Genomic DNA, 18,892 nt, shown 5'->3' with positions numbered 1-18,892 from the left:
TTTATATTTTTTTAAGAATTTGTAATTTTCTGACAATATTTGTGTAATTTTAATTATGAACATTAATCAAAATTGTACAAATTACATAATCAAAATTGTACGAATTCATTGAAATTATTATACAATAATTATGACATATTTTTACTTGATGATATTATAAATTATAAATATATCTATTCTTAATTTAAGCAGTACTCATGCTCTTTAAACATTAATCAAAAATACAGAGCAGGAAGAGTCATGATAATATAAGACGAGGCTTAATCAAATAAAAATCGAGGGCAAAAAAGCGAATAAAAATGGCTCATTTGTCTTTTACGGCCAAGTGCGATTTTAATTCAATGTAACGCGAAATTAGTAGCCTCCTACGGAACATAATAATTATATGCAATTAGCGGCGCGCGCGTGATGTGGATGCATCCCAGAATCCGTTTCTAATGACAGTGTTTGGCAGGCTCTTGGAATCATTTTTTTTTTTACTTTCACTCTCTCTCTTTCTTTCTCTTTCTTTCTCGTACCGCCAAAGATCGTCCAAACTTTCGACGATACATTGTTATACGGTAGCGCATTCCGTCCTAACAACTCGGATACTCGAGAACATCCCGGAAGTCTACCCTAATTTCTATCATTACGGCTCAATATTTCTCTCCGCTCTTCGAGTTGAGAGATCCGGACCGGTTCACGCACTTAATTACACACTTTGGACTCTCCTCTCATCGATTTTGACAGAAGCCAACCGCGCTTTAACTGTATTAATAATCCCAAATAAAGCGCAATATTTCTCTATTAAAGTAATCTCAATTTACTTCAATTAAGAATAAAATATTATTGGGATATCAAAGTTTTTTTTAAACATTTTGTCTTTAGTTTGCAATAATCGATTGGAATAATTGATCAATATTTTTTTCTTTAAAGTCTACACATTTCTTTAGACACACTTTTGCATGATCCTTCGAAATAATTCTTTCCAAAATTATCATTCAAAATTATTTCAAATTTTTATTATCGTAAATTTTTAATATTATAATAAAGATTAATAAATTTAATATTATATTTATTATTATAAGGATTAATAAATTCAATATTAAATTTAATATTATAATAAAGATTAATAAATTTAATATTATATTAATATATTATATAATTTAATATTATATTAATATTATATTAATATTATTTATTATTATAAGGATTAATAAATTCAATATTAAATTTAATATTATAATAAAGATTAATAAGTAGAAATCACTTTATACATGTATCGAAAAATCATTTTACTTTATCATCTTACATTTACTCTACAGCATGTCGGGTAAAACGTATCTTATCTAACAGGTTGGAATTTAGTCTAACCAATGGCGAGAACACGGAGAATTTTCCGGCCTGGATGGTACCGCGGCAGCAACGACAACCGCGCATTAGATGGTCGTAAAATAAAACCTTGGACAAGGAGCTCGTGCTCGATAACAAGGTAGGCGTGGTGCGAGTTCCTTGTTTGCGCCGAAGCCGAAAAGTCCAGGTCCGTGAAAACCGCCCGTCTCGAAACGGCGCCGGGTTTCTTTCCCCGTTCCACTATTTTCCACCCTCTCCCTCTGCCTCCGCGGCCTGCGGTTTTGCGGAATCACGATGCCCAGGAGTGTTCTCGTGGGAATAAATCGCCGTCTTCGGCTTCCTGCCCGCGTTTCGACCGACTGTTCTCTCGCAAGGGGCACCTTTTGACTTGATAAATTATCGAGCCGCGAAGAAGGGAAATGAAGGGAGAAGTATTTTAACTTTGCACGCAATTCTGACAATTCTAGTGCAAGCCTTCATAAAAGGGTGACTTTTATTTTTTAAATCGTATCTCCGCTGATCAATTGCAATTTTTAGACACTAGGCTAATTTTTCGCAAAAAACTTGGGTGCGAAAGGACGTTAATTGTCCTTTTGCAAACGCAGGACGATGGCGCACTTGCTGATGCGATTGTTTGAGAAGTGGCCCGCATTAAATGCTTTAGCGCCCTCGATTTTATACGTGTATATAGATGTCGATAGGGCAGATTGTAGCCTTCTTTGAGGTGGTCGGACACTCGAGGGCAACGAGGGTGAAAAAGGTAACTCGAGTTTCGCGGCACGTCGCGTCGAGTACTACTACGTCGTCTTTTCAGTTCGCGGGCCTGCAAGCAGCCCCGGCTTTCCAACTTTTCTCATTGTCAGGTCACGAAACGCGACATTTCTACTAGAAGAGTTCGCTATTATCAGGGGAGATTAAGCGAACCGGGAAGAATCACTAGGATGGATATTCCGATCGGTCTGTGACCAAGTTTTTTTTCTCTCTATTCAGCTGGAAGAAATTTTATATCAAAAGTTCTTCCAACAGAATCGAAGATTTTTCAACAAAAAAAAATTATACATCTATGTCAATCGAAAAGAAAGATTAATCAATTTCAGACTGTTGATCGATTAAATAGTTAATTAAATTATTATTTTATATACTTAATATTATGGCGCAAGATAAATGGTAAGAAATTGAATATTTAAATATTTAATATTTAATATTATTAAATAAAATATTTAAATATTTAAATATTATTATTAAATTAAATATTTAAATATTTAAATATTATTATTATTATTAATTACGTTTAAAATATAAAAAAATCTCAAATAGAGAAAAGTTGCAAAGAGAAAAAACATGATTAATGTAAACGACTTGTTCCTTAAAATTATTTTCAAAATTATAAATATTTTAATTATCAATATTTTTTCTAAATCTCGTACTCTTTTGGAAAATTTAATTTTGGAACGTATGTATACTCTAATACTTTTTTTTCTCAAAATCTACGTTTACATGCTTGTCATTCCATTTAGAAAAATTAGAGTTGACTTTCACCCCTTCTTTACACGTCTTAAAAGGTGAAAACTTTTAGCTTCATCAATTTATTTTTTATTGTTTAATGCAAGAGAGATTTTAGATGAACAGAGTTGTAATGGATTATCTCTAGGATTCTCAAGATACTTCTTTGCGAGCGCGTTGCACATTGATGAGAATTTTACTACGATTGTAAAATCCTTCTTTTCGCAACAGGTGTTCGATATGTATTGCAAATTTCGCGTAACCCGAACTAGGGAGTTCGGCTCGACGATGCCGGATGAGAGCTCAGACAAACCGACATCATACGCAAAACGCGCTTGAAGAAGCTGTTGAAACTAGGCGCTCATTAGATGTGCCGATAAGAACCTATCCGGGGTAGGAAGGGAGGGAGGAAGGGGGTGAATTTCGAAATCCCGTTGGCGAAAATTAATCGTCGCACAGCGTATTTACACACGCATTACGCACGTCTGTCCGGGGAAGAGGAGGGGGAGGGATAAGACTTTCGGACACGAGAAGAGGAGGAGGAAGAGGGGAGGAGGAGAGCCCGCCGCACCGGCTAATTGAAACGCCACCGCGTTCGAGATAAGCCCCATTGCGACGGAGAGTTATGAGACAATATTATGAGGCGCCCGTACGTCAAGCCCAAAATTAATTTCGGCCATCGCTTTGCGCGGTCGACCGACCGCAGATAGCGGCGCCTCTTCTCTCTCTCTCTCTCTCTCTCTCTCTACGTCATTACGACGAAACCGTATCGGACGCCGTGTCTCTTTCTCTCGATGTTATCCCCTCGCCCAGTTATTGAATTCAATGCTCGTCCACGTCCGGGAGCGTAATTCTCGACGAGACGACGGACGCGGAGCCGTAACGCAGCGCGAAATGTCATCCTTGACCACGTGCGCGTCAGCTGTCAAAACGAGCCGAGACGCTCGAGTTCAGTCGCCGCGAATCTTTCGGAATTTTAACATTGATTAAAGGCTATTATTTTTGACAATTTGAAGTTAACTTCAAAGTTTCCAAGATCTTCGAAATTAATTTTGAATCTTGAAGCTTCGAAAAATATATTGCAAATTCATATAAAAAATGCTGCCAATAGTATAAATAAAAATGAATTAATTAATATATATGTATACGAGAGATTATTTAAAAAGAATTACGAAAAATTATAAAAAATCTAAATTTTTAGACAATTTTTATTTTTCAATTTAGCAATTATTGTTATTATTATTACATAACTGTTACATAATTGTAACATTTTATTCAGACTGCCAAATTGAAATTTTATAAATGTGTATTTATCGCAGTAATACAACTTCCGAAGCTTCGAAATTCGAATATCAGAGCTTTCGAAATAAATCACCAGCCCTTACAACTTGATATATATTATCTAGCTGTATTATATATTTAATTAATATATATATGCGAACGATTATTTAAAAAGAATTATTAAAAATTATAAAGAATCAAAATTTTTAGACAATTTTTATTTTTCAATTTAGCAATTATTGTTACATAAGTGTAACATTTTATTCAAACTTTGTCAAATTGAAATTTTATAAATGTGTATTTATCGCAGTAATACAACTTCCGAAGCTTCCAAATAAATCACTTCGCCCTTACAACTTGATACATATGATCTATCTGTATCTTTCAGAAGTGGAAGCGCGCGAGTGTCTCGTCTGCGAGAGGCGAATATGCAAATATACCTCCAAACGATACGTAGGTATCCGAACGAAAGGGCTCGCACGCCTCTGGAAACGCTCGCAAGGCACGCATAGGAATATAGGAAAGCCATTAAGTGTCGCTGTTTAATGCAACGTACGGGGCACGCCGCGTTAAACGGCCCTCGCAGCGTCCGCGCGTCGCTCGTTAGGCCGTGATTTGTCGCTTTATTAGATCTTAGTTTGCGTTCGCGTCGGCGAGCACAGGATCGAGGCGGACATTACGCGACCAGGTCGGATTTGCAATTTGCGTAAATTAGACGATTGCACCCCGGCCTTCTCGCCCCTCCGCCCCTCGTCGTTCTCTTACTCCGCTACCTATCCTTCCCTCCTCCTCCTCCTCCTCCTCTTCCTCCCCCCTTGGCCGATCTCGTACTCGCAGCGGCGTACCTCTAATGGCACGTGTAATCGCCCGATAATTTGCACCGCGCACTCCAACTCTCGGCGTTAATTGACCCCGGCCGTGCTAATTAACGAGACGCCGGGATTTACGACGCGGGAATTCTTGTTAACTCGGGATACATCGATAGAGCCAGCGGCTCTATTCGCGATTAAATTCGCGTTATATCGCGCAAAATGATGAATTATTTATAATAAGTAATTCTTCTCTCGCGACATTGTTGCTATTGTTTCGAAGAATTGCTCTGTTTCTTCTTCCGAATCGAGCAACAATTCTTCTAAATCACTGATTAAAGCAGTGACATAATTTTTCACTGAAGATTAAGTGCTTCATTCTTCCGTTTTATATTCCTAGCAGTAGGGCTTCACTGGAAGATGAATATATTTTGCACGATGTAGCTTTTTCTATTTATTTTGAGTTGCTGTTTTTTAAGAGAAGCCATTTTCATTTATGATGGGACACATGATTAGTTTCAAATTCAGAATATGTAGATTTTATGTAGATATTATTTTTTTTATTCTTAAGAAATGATAAGCAAAAAATTAACAAGACACAAGTTTCTTGCTCGAACTCGGATATATTATTACATCTAATCATAAATTTATTATCGATTGAATAATCGTCATCACCAACTGATTCTTTCAATGAAACCTTTCACAGACTTGTCGAAATCATAGTGACTTTTCACTGTTTTTCAGTAATAATATATTAAATAATTAAGAAATACATCAAAAGAATGGAATCAAAAGAATAGAAAATGCAGGAAAAATAGAAAAATCCCAACAATCTCTTTAGTTTGTCTTCAGATGGACTAACATTCTGCAAACATTTTCTTTCATTTCTCATCCATATCCGGCTCGGAGGTCCAACGATTGAGCCGCCATTCGCTCTGGATGCGTTTCACGTTACCGGACCACGTCACATCCACCTGTATCGACGATGATAAATCCCGGGGACCGAGTGGTTCTCGGTGCAATGGTCCAAGAAGCACACAGTCAGTCAGGTTGTGAAGAGCCGGGTCTTTTCGCGGCGCCCGCGAAGGGCCCGTTTCACCCTCTCCGGGAGAAGATAAGGGGAGGACCACCCGCCAGGAGGATCAATTGGCCGAATCGAATGTCGTCGCCCATCTGTTGTGGCAAGTGCGACCCGGGCTACCGTCCAAACACACACACGCACACATGCATACGCAATTATATAGTTGTCGCGTCGCGAGATCGCCGCCCTATCGCGGCGTTGACGTCGCAATTATTTCGTTAGATCCCTCGGGGGAGACGCGCCGCCATCTGTTAGACGAGCAACACCGTATCGCGTAATGTTTATGCCACAAAATTACGATCAAAAGTATGTACGGGGGAGGGCGAGCGATCAGCTGTTGCGGACAATAACATCGCCATTGCTTTCTGGGGGAGGGTTCACGAATCTCAAAGAGCTCCGAGGAAAATAAAATGAAAAGAAAGACAGAGAGAGAGACTCTCAGCTGTATCATAGAGCGTATCGCGAAGACGCGGATACGAAAAAGTCAATACACCGGTCGGAACCGGGGGGGCAGGGCGGGGGAGGAGGAGGAAACGGGATAGGGATGGAAAGTTTGCGAGATAAAGCGCGGGGCGCGCGAGACAAAATTTATCCCCCTCGCGCGCGCCGGAACCGAGGGCGAGGTTTGCGGGAGGGAAGGAAGGGGGGGTGGGCGAGCGAACGGCGGCAGAAGAGGGCATAAATCAGACGGGCACCCGAAGGTACCGCGGAATACAAAACAGAAGAAGGATCGCGCTGGCGTCGCGACGCTGGAAAGAGGATCTCAGAGCGGCCGACTATTTTCCAATAATTTACCTCGGGACGTCGGAGGGACGGGGGGTAGGGGGAGGGCGGCGGGTAGTGGTTTTCCGGCGTCGGAGGTGGAGGAGGAGGAGAAGGTGGTGGATGCAGGAGGAGGGAAATGGCGGTCGGATGCCTACTGCTGCTGGAGAGAGCGGGCGAGCGCGCACGACTGACACTATCGCGGCCATAAATACTGGGGAGCAGCCTCTGACGTCACCCACCGGGGGCCCGATATTATACTTTATCTCGAAACTAATTCCCCGCGAGCAGATTTATTGCAAGAAAGGGGTGAAAAAATACATCTTCTCGGCCCACGGGCCACCCGCTCGCTCCCCTCACCCTCTTCGCCTCCTCCTCTCTTTTCCTCCCCATCCCCCCTGTCTCCCTATGGCCCCTCGCCCCCTGCCATCCCATTCACCTGACTTATCGCGTTAATGTAAAAGTACCGGGGAAGCACGGGGCTAGCGATGGTTTCGTCTTCTAAGATCCGGCCTTGATCCCCTAATTTCGCGACAAGTTTTCGTCATTCAAATACAATGAATCTTTATGAAGTGAGAAATATAGCTTTTCGTTAATTAATAGATAATTATTAATCTAGAATTCTTTGTTTTAATTTTTTGTTTTAAGAAAAATTGGAAATTTGCACTAAATTCGTAGAAATTTTCAGCAACCACGCGCATTATTTCAAGCAGATGCGGCCTTTCAAGCGTCGTCGAAAGATTGTACGCATTTTCCAGGTGAAATTAGTAACGAGGGCGCATTTTCCGGATTGGATAAACATTAAATATTAAATATATGACGTCGCGAGCGCGGAGAGAAAAAAAAAGCGTACGTCGCGAAAGAATATACCGTGCCAAGCGCGCGTATGGTTTGAAGGCAACAATATATATCGGAGATATATCGGCGTGTTATCTCTCTAAAAGATATATTGTACAGTAACTCTCGTACACTTTGGCATCCACGCGGGAAAAAAGCGGACATTTTTACGAGGAGCCCGCTCTCGCGCACGATCTAGACGATATTGCTCCGAATCGCGAGAGAGAGCGCGAAATATTCCATCGATGTTACCGATGTGGAATTATTTTCGCGCTCGCCGAGTTGCGATCGGAGTTATTTCGCCGACGACCATCTCAGCAGAATGTTAGAAACATAATTAACAAATTATATATGTTATATTATTATCATATTATCGTTATATTATTATTGTTATATTATTATATTATCGTTTATTATAATATTATTATATTATTATTATATTATTGTTATATCATTGTCATATTATTATTACATTATTGTAATATTATTATATATTATTTAGAAATAATTAAAAATTGTGATTTCAAAAAAGAAGAAAGGGAAAGGGGAGACCATTTACAAGATCCACCGACGCGATATCCTTATCCCGTTGCGTCTTTTCTCGCCCGATACAGATAAATCCCACCCCCCAATGAAACGGTTTAATAACCGCGGGACCGCCAATAGAAAAAACCGCCGGGCGATACTCGCGAAGCGGGACAGGTCTAGAAATATGAAAACCTCGGGAAAAGCCCCGACGTTTACCTACACGTGTAAGCGGCGGAACAGACGCACACGCGCGCACACCCACGCATACGTATACACGCGAGAGGCCATTTTACACCAGCACACATACGGACCGCGTCCTCACGTACGTCCGAGAAAAAGCCGGGGAGGCGAGTTTTACATTTTTATTCCGCGCTATCCTTTTTTCCCTCCCCTCCTGCCCTCGTCCCTGTGGCCGCCGGTGAACGAACGAGCGCGCAATCAGCCACCCCCACCCCCCGCGCGCCACCCCCCCCCGCCACGCGGCGGTTCGCACTGGAGAGGTATTTCACATTCAAAACACCCTCCCCCTCTTCGCCCTCGCGTCCTCCGCACCTCCTCGAACTCTCCTGGCGTATCTCTGGAAGGAGGACAAAACGTACGGGCTGCGTACGGCGTATGTGTGAGCGCGGTTTTAATTTAAAAAATAATTAAACCGCAAAAAATATTAATCGAGCCCATTCCACCCCCACCCCCCCCGACAATTTTGTCTCTCCCTGTTTTTTTCGGCGGTGCTCGCGCACGTATCGCGATAGGACAGTACGACTTTCTTTCGTTCTCTTTTTCCACCCTCTCTCTCTCTCTCTCTCTGTCGTTCGTTTTTTCTCATCTTTCGCTTACGTCCAGGGAAGAGATAATTGGAAGCACAAAGAGAATAGACGCGGATAACCAATGTCTCCATTAAACGCGATTGCGACCCTTACGCTTGTTCTCTTCTGCGCCTCTCGAAGCGAATGAAGGATCCATCTTGGAGGATGCGGGGGATGCTCGATCGACGGTGCAGCTATGGAATCCTTCCGGATAAAAGCCCTGCGAAAGTGACGCAGTCTCGCGATGACACATTTCGATGTTAACCTTCTCGTCCTCGTCCTCCGATCGAGAGACTAGTATCGGGAATCGTATGTTTTGTGTAAACGCATCCAACATATCCGTGCCAATTCCAAGTTTCCCTTTGTCGCGGAGACAAAGCTCTTTGGTTTCGTCGACTCTGAGAGCTTAACGCGTATTATTCCGCAGCGACGATGTTATCCGATCGTAAGATCGGAATCTTGTCGGGATTTTACGATCCTTGGCGACAAATCCGGACACTTTTAGGCCTCGTGTCCGACATAAGGTAGATTAGATATATTACCTCAGATATATCGGTCCAGCGGACACGAGGGATGCGTGCCATTATTGGATGCAACGATCTTATATTTATAAATATTATATACATTTTTGGGGATGCTTTGTACCTATTTTCTAAATATTGAGAATTTAATGAAAATTGTGCAGAATGTCCTTACATGTGTTTAGAATCTTCAGTACAATTTTTACATCGATTCACAAGTTATAAGGATTTTAATTTGCATCGAATTAACGTGTGTTCTTATGGGAAATATAATCACGTCGATTCAAATGACAAAGACACATGGAAATAATATTCAGAATTTGTTGAAAATTTTCAAAAGTTTAGATACAGAGGAAATATTTGGTCAAATAATATTATACGAGTACTAACTGGTTAAAAAGATATTAAATATAATGCAATGAAGTTAGCCATGTATCTGTCACAGGACAAAATTCTCTGCCAAAAGTTAATCATTTCGATTAACAAAATTCGGAATATTTCAGTAAAAACGTAATAAATATTAAAAAATACATCGCTGTAGCTAAGATCAAATTGTAATATTCCACACAATTTCTCATACTCGAAATACACCAAAAGTGGATATTCGTCAATATTGATTTTCAGCTACTTTTTGCTGGGATTGTACATACAAAACATCCTTAAATAAATATCGACATTTTGCTCTTATTTTCGCTTTTACTTTGATTTTTTTATGGCTTCGAGATAGATTTAATTTATATAGGAATTTATTGAGAGTTTCTACTTCATAGATACTTGTATTCTATTGTCGAACAAAAAACAAATAGCTTCTTGTTTAAAAATCTAAAAGTTGAGTTTTCGGCAAAATTATATCCAAGTCGAAATTTATTTTTGATCTCAATTTTCCAATATTTATTTAAATATTTTAAACAGTCAGATTATCCCCTTTTAAAACTATTTATCTATAATTCTGCTGAAAGCTTTTCTTCCAAAGTTTCCCTTTAAAGGAAGCTGTTTGTTTACTGCCGATTTAAGATACAAAGTAGGAGCTTAATTACTACATAAAATAAACCTCTAGATAATGGAATCTATAAACGTGAGAAAATTAAGATTGACGGTAGAAATAAAATTTCGACTAAAATTTCGTACATCGAAGAACAAACTTTCGCTATTATTATATCAAAGGAATCTTAAAGAAACATTTATCGTAGAAAATATAAGTTCCAGCAGATGTAAATAAAGCACTAACGAAAGCTTCCTTCCTCCCATCTCTTACTTAAATATGGGACATAAAGAAAGATATATGCGAGGAATATACATCGTGAGGCGCATTTTTATGGCGCCACGATGACCTTATCCCGATGTGGGATCGAGGAAATCCTCGGGGAGGCTTCCCCGCTCGTCGCGAAATCCCGGGTGGATTCCTCGATGTCGTTCACCTAAACTGGAGGACATTGCATTGTCTCAGGTATTGTCAAGGCGTCGACAGAGTGGACGGGCCTCCCATTTTTCGTCCGCTCTCTCGAAAGGTTCCCTAAGACCTCGCTGTCCTACCGTTGATCGCACGCCTTTTGGGCCTTCGAAAAGGACGGATCAGTAAAACGGAGGAGCCCTAATCACGCGAACAAAAAGAGTTGGCACCGGCCATAATGAGACCTTTATTACGGGCTCGTACCGCGTTAAGCTCTGTAAACACTGGTGCTACCGATTCGATTCACCTCCGATGAACGTAAATTACACCCCGTGTCTTAAGCACGTGCTCAGGTGAGCCTAAATTGTCGGATCTGTCATCTGTCAACAGACGTTGACAGATGTCTGTCTTCTCCGAATTTTTTCCTCGCGACTTTTTGGAATTCGAGACGACGACGGTCGGGCAACACATCGTGTATCGTGTGCATTGATGTAATTATTATTTAATGTATGTATCGGGAATGATGGGGCCGAGGGAGGAGAAGGATATACGAGGGTACTCCGATAATTTACGACGTGCGCAGAATTTACGAGCGTCCGTCATGGAAATAGGCAGGTCGTCGCTTAATTAGCGTAATCTCGCAATTACGTTGAAGTCCAAGAGTTCGCCCGGTAATGCATTAATTGTCTTTAATTATGCAGAAGCCCCTCCCGAGCAAAAGGAAGACGGAGTTTGACGCGCTTTCACGGAAATAAATCGCGTTTATTCGCGATTTCTGGGTAAATATCGGCGAAAAAACAGTCCTTATCGAATCTAAAGTCGATCGGACGCGACATTAAATCGAGCGAGACACAGATGAGATGGTAAACATCGGCCTCAGGTGTCTCGCACCTGATGCACCTGCGCGACAGGTATCACTGCGACCGTCTATGTTCGATATTGCCATCTGCGCGACATTAATTATCATTTTTTAACGCACAAGAGTGATGTCTGAGTCGCGTTAAATTTTTCAAACATTTAGGAAACATTTTATACGCGCTGCAGATGTCAAGTCTCACATCGACATATTTTTTAGTCTGTTCATGTCGATTAGAAATTGTTTTTCTATTTTTTATCTCAATTTTTTAATTCAATATCTACTTTGACATTTAAAAAAGTAGTCGTCTTCTTTTGAAAATAAATTTTTAATTTGTAGATTTGCTGCAAGAATTCCTCTTTTAAATTTTTATATGAAAAATATTTATCGAAAGTATCTTTAGATATATTTGAGAATGATTGAGACAAAAAATAATTTATCTTAATAAGAAAAGGAGTAATTAATTTTTCCAGTTTTTAATGAACACGATTCCGACTTAAAAGAAAAAAACTCTTTCGTTTCATTATATTATGACATGTGATATATTGAAAAAGTTTTATAGCAATCAAAATTATATACATATATTTGCATTTCAAGCTTTCAAAACTAATTTATCGATTACAATTAATGGGATATTTATGATTAAATATGGGATCTATTTAAGAAAAATTGTGAATTAGATCGTCGAGAATCAATTAAATAGTTTTCACGCGCAATCATGTATATTTCAACTTGAGGATTTTTTAAATCATCGAATATAAAATCACGAATCTAAAATGTCAAAACTGACAAATTCAAAATGTATACAGAAAATTCTGCAAAAATCCAAATATTTTTAATTGTGTGTGTGATATCCGCCATATTAATTCCGTCATTTAAATTTATCAATCTTTATATCAGATTCAATTTGAAAAATTTTTAATTTTAAAAATTTTAAATTTTAAAAATCCTTAAATTTAATTAAATATAATTGAAAATTATTTGATAGATCCCTTCAATTTGCATCTTCTCCGCAATAAACTTTATATTAAACTGTGAATAATTAATTGTAATTCCAATTAATTATAATCGACAAACAACAAGTTTCCTTTCAAAACTAAAATTAACAACAAGCTTAACTTTGATTGTAATAAAGCTTCTCCAAGACAAAGTAGCACAAGATAGTAAATGCTATTAAAAAATAATCTCTTTTTCGCAATTTTAAATAAAATTGCAATGTAATGTATGATTTAATATTTTATCAAAAGAACATCTATCACTATTGTATATTTTCTATCGAGATATAAAATAGAAATTACACATCCAGGTTAAATGTATCTATTTCTTACATCGCGAGATTTTCTTTCCACGGGGAATGATAAAATTTCTAGATATCCTTCATCGATTGAAAACAAGAAAAAGAATAAATTCAATCCGTGCCTTCGTCTTTTTCGCGCTTCCTTGACGAAGAAGAAGGGGTGAAATGCGCGGATCGTTAAGACGTCGATAAACGCGCGAGTTGCGCGATAAGCTTGGAGGATGAACAGGAAAGAAAGAAAGAGGGAGAGACGGAGAAGAGGATCGTGGTGCATCGAGGGTGCATCTGCGGTACGAATCTGCTGGTTTACGGACCGTGCACGCGTCTATATAATTATTCTCGATGCAGGATACACATATCTTTATAAGGAAGGGCCGGTATCCGCCGCGGTATCTTTATGGCTTATTGCAACGCTTTAGGCAACTTCGTGATCAACGCGAGGAACGGAAGGGTGAGAGAGGGGTGGGAGAAAAAGAGAGAGAGAGAGAGAGAGAGAGAGAGGAGGGGGCAGGTCCATGATCGCTCAAAGCGTTTTGCCGTTCTATCAGATTTTGTTCGAGGTACATAATTGTTTAACGTTACCGAGGAAAAGACCGAGGAGAGATTGAAGATGTGCGAGGTCCCTCAAAGGCGTTAGACTAAGCGATTTTAGTCAGGATGGAGGAAACGTATCATTACACGACGTTAATAACGTATTATAAATGAGCCAAGTGTTAAAGACCCGAGACGAGCCGGTTAATTGTACGAATCCCCGCGAAGACGGTGTAATAATTGAACGAAGTAATCCTTCGCCAGCTGATCCAAAGTAGGATCTTCACCAGCTGATCCAAAGTTCTCTCCAAAGTAAGGTCCTCCAGCAGCTGATCCAAAGTCTTCTGCGTAAGATAAATATGAAATTATTCGCATTCAAGGTAGATCGGGGAGGCTGAACGAGATTAAAAGAAGCCGTCAGCTCTCGCTCTTGTCGTCCTCCTGACTCGACACACACACATTGTGTTCGCGAGAAACATCATTCGCAGAACAAACTCCCGCATGTCGCGGACGCTTCGTGTGTGACGCGGTTCACCTTACCGAGATAAAGGAGGACAGGAATACACACCCAGATGAAGAGATAAATAGATCGGGCGCGCGGGCCGGGGAATCGTAGCGTGCGAGAGAGAAAGAGGGGTCGGCAGAGAGTATACTGGTTCAAGAGGCCAACAATGCCCTCATTCAGGCCTCGTACACACGGGCGCATTATTGAATTCAGTCGCCTTCAGATGGATAGAGAGAGAGAGACGGAGAGAGCACGCATGAGAGAAGGAGAGGCAGAGTCACATCGGGGGAGCCAGGGAAAGGGGGAGGAGAGCTCTGAATGTTATCTATATTATCCGGGCAAGGGTTTTAGCCGCTCACGCTGTTTGGCATAGATCTCTCTTTCTCTCTCTCTCTCTTTGTCTCTCTCTCTCTCTCTCTCTCTCTGTCTGTCTCTTCCCCTTTAGCTCTGGAGAGATTATCTTCCGCGGTATCTGAAGCCGCAGCCGAAAAGCGAAGTGCTCGGGGCGAAAGGAAGAAGGACAAGGACGGAGGGGTTGGGACGAGGGAGAGGGAAGGGGAGGAGGTGCGTGAGATCGTCGCGAGATACGTTTGTGCCAGTGTACACGTCTAGTCTCCAAATTTAATGTGACGTCTGTGTCACGTACCTCCTTCCATCGCTACTCCACGTCGCGGACATAAACGGTCTCTGTCTTTCTCTCTCTCTCTCTCTTCCTTTCTCTGTCTCTCCTGCTCTCGCCACTCTCGAAAATACGCGCCCCTATATAACGCATACGCCAACGTTCCTGTCTCTCTCTCTTTCGACATTGCATTTCTAAAATCAAGAGCTATCGAGATGTAAACATCAGGACCAGGATTAGTTATTTTGCTAGAAATATTGGAATAATTTTGTTGAAAGATATTAATAATCTTCTCTCCAAGAGTATCTCTTCAATAATTTATCTCGTCGTATCTCGAAAGTGACACTTGATTATTCTATTAAAGTATTTAATATATATCTAACAATCGACAATTTTTAAAATAAACTAAAACTGTTATCGATAATTGATAAGATTTATATAGAAAATAAATTAAAAATTTTTGATCGCTCGAAAATACGCGCCCCTATATAAATGCATCGCCAACGTTCCTGTCTCTCTCTCTTTCGATATTGCATTTCTAAAATCAAGAGCTATCGAGATGTAAACATCAGGACCAGGATTAGTTATTTTGCTAGAAATATTGGAATAATTTTGTTGAAAGATATTAATAATCTTCTCTCCAAGAGTATCTCTTCAATAATTTATCTCGTCGTATCTCGAAAGTGACACTTGATTATTCTATTAAAGTATTTAATATATATCTAACAATCGACAATTTTTAAAATAAACTAAAACTGTTATCGATAATTGATAAGATTTATATAGAAAATAAATTAAAAATTTTTGATCGCTCGAAAATACGCGCCCCTATATAAATGCATCGCCAACGTTCCTGTCTCTCTCTCTTTCGATATTGCATTTCTAAAATCAAGAGCTATCGAGATGTAAACATCAGGATCAGGATTAGTTATTTTGCTAGAAATATTGGAATAATTTTGTTAATAGATATTAATAATCTTCTCTCCAAGAGTATCTCTTCAATAATTTATCTCGTCGTATCTCGAAAGTGACACATGATTACTCTATTAAAGTATTTAATATATATCTAACAATCGACAATTTTTAAAATAAACTAAAACTGTTATCGATAATTGATAAGATTTATATAGAAAATAAATTAAAAATTTTTGATCGCTCGAAAATACGCGCCCCTATATAAATGCATCGCTAACGTTCCTGTCTCTCTCTCTTTCGACATTGCATTTCTAAAATCAAGAGCTATCGGGATGTAAACATCAGGATTAGGATTAGTTATTTTGCTAGAAATATTGGAATAATTTTGTTGATAGATATTAATAATCTTCTCTCCAAGAGTATCTCTTCAATAATTTATCTCGTCGTATCTCGAAAGTGACACTTGATTACTCTATTAAAGTATTTAATATATATCTAACAATCGACAATTTTTAAAATAAACTAAAACTATTATCGATAATTGATAAGATTTATATAGAAAATAAATTAAAAATTTTTGATCGCTCGAAAATACGCGCCCTATATAAATGCATCGCAACGATCCTGTCTCTCTCTCTTTGACATTGCATTTCTAAATCAAGACTATTGGATGTAAACATCAGGCTCAGGATTAGTTATTTTGCTAAAATATTGGAATAATTTTGTTGATAGATATTAATAATCTTCTCTCCAAGAGTATCTCTTCAATAATTTATCTCGTCGTATCTCGAAAGTGACACATGATTACTCTATTAAAGTATTTAATATATATCTAACAATCGACAATTTTTAAATAAACTAAAACTGTTATCGATAATTGATAAGATTTATATAGAAAATTAATTAAAAATTTTTGATCGCTCGAAAATACGCGCTCCTATATAAACGCATCGCCAACGTTCCTGTCTCTCTCTCTTTCGACACTGCATTTCTAAAATCAAGAGCTATCGAGATGTAAACATCAGGACCAGGATTAGTTATTTTGCTAGAAATATTGGAATAATTTTGTTGATAGATATTAATAATCTTCTCTCCAAGAGTATCTCTTCAATAATTTATCTCGTCGTATCTCGAAAGTGACACTTGATTACTCTATTAAAGTATTTAATATATATCTAACAATCGACAATTTTTAAAATAAACTAAAACTATTATCGATAATTGATAAGATTTATATAGAAAATAAATTAAAAATTTTTGATCGCTCGAAAATACGCGCCCCTATATAAATGCATCGCCAACGTTCCTGTCTCTCTCTCTTTCGACATTGCATTTCTAAAATCAAGAGCTATCGAGATGTAAACATCAGGATCAGGATTAGTTATTTTGCTAGAAATATTGGAATAATTTTGTTAATAGATATTAATAATCTTCTCTCCAAGAGTATCTCTTCAATAATTTATCTCGTCGTATCTCGAAAGTGACACTTGATTATTCTATTAAAGTATTTAATATATATCTAACAATCGACAATTTTTAAAATAAACTAAAACTGTTATCGATAATTGATAAGATTTATATAGAAAATAAATTAAAAATTTTTGATCGCTCGAAAATACGCGCCCCTATATAAACGCATCGCCAACGATCCTGTCTCTCTCTCTTTTGACATTGCATTTCTAAAATCAAGAACTATTGGGATGTAAACATCAGGCTCAGGATTAGTTATTTTGCTAAAAATATTGGAATAATTTTGTTGATAGATATTAATAATCTTCTCTCCAAGAGTATCTCTTCAATAATTTATCTCGTCGTATCTCGAAAGTGACACATGATTACTCTATTAAAGTATTTAATATATATCTAACAATCGACAATTTTTAAAATAAACTAAAACTGTTATCGATAATTGATAAGATTTATATAGAAAATTAATTAAAAATTTTTGATCGCTCGAAAATACGCGCTCCTATATAAACGCATCGCCAACGTTCCTGTCTCTCTCTCTTTCGACACTGCATTTCTAAAATCAAGAGCTATCGAGATGTAAACATCAGGACCAGGATTAGTTATTTTGCTAGAAATATTGGAATAATTTTGTTGAAAGATATTAATAATCTTCTCTCCAAGAGTATCTCTTCAATAATTTATCTCGTCGTATCTCGAAAGTGACACTTGATTATTCTATTAAAGTATTTAATATATATCTAACAATCGACAATTTTTAAAATAAACTAAAACTGTTATCGATAATTGATAAGATTTATATAGAAAATAAATTAAAAATTTTTGATCGTTCAAAAATACGCGCCCCTATATAAATGCATCGCCAACGTTCCTGTCTCTCTCTCTTTCGACATTGCATTTCTAAAATCAAGAGCTATCGGGATGTAAACATCAGGATCAGGATTAGTTATTTTGCTAGAAATATTGGAATAATTTTGTTGATAGATATTAATAATCTTCTCTCCAAGAGTATCTCTTCAATAATTTATCTCGTCGTATCTCGAAAGTGACACATGATTACTCTATTAAAGTATTTAATATATATCTAACAATCGACAATTTTTAAAATAAACTAAAACTGTTATCGATAATTGATAAGATTTATATAAAAAATAAATTAAAAATTGATCGCTCGAAAATATGCGCCCTTATATAAACGCGTCGCCAACGTTCCTGTCTCCCTCTCTTTCGACATTGCATTTCTAAAATCAAGAGCTATCGGGATGTAAACATCAGGACCAAGATTAGTTATTTTGCTAGAAATATTGGAATAATTTTGTTGATAGATATTAATAATCTTCTCTCCAAGAATAATCTCTTTAGTAATTTATCTCGTCGTATCTCGAAAGTGACACTTGATTACTCTATTAAAGTATTTATAGAATATATATAAGATTTATATAGAAAATAAATTAAAAATTGATCGCTTGAAGCTTATCTTTCTAATATTATATCGACAATATAAATCACAATATTTTTACACAATAAATTATGCGAATAATTATACATTCTTATAAAAAATAAAATAATATATAAAATCGAGACATAAAGTGTAGAACAAAAAGTTATAGAATCAAAACAGTTTTATAGTGCTTCTTAAAATCATCTTTAGGCTATTTATTTAACCTGTAAATTAATAAAATAAAAATATTCTTCTCTCTTATTGCTCAAGTTTCCAAATATTATTAATAAAGCTTATCTTCTACGTTTTTTAACGAGTAATTATCATCCTTCATCCATCGTTTTTCGATAATCGATAATCATGTACCTTATGAAATTTAGTTTACCTTATGTCTCTCATACTTTTCTCTCT

This window comes from Camponotus floridanus, unplaced genomic scaffold (genome assembly GCF_003227725.1).
Source record: "Camponotus floridanus strain SB8 unplaced genomic scaffold, Cflo_v7.5 scaffold67, whole genome shotgun sequence".
NCBI classification, from domain to species: domain Eukaryota; kingdom Metazoa; phylum Arthropoda; class Insecta; order Hymenoptera; family Formicidae; genus Camponotus; species Camponotus floridanus.
The sequence above is the reverse complement of the archived record's forward strand: the minus strand, read 5'-3'. Positions refer to the sequence as shown.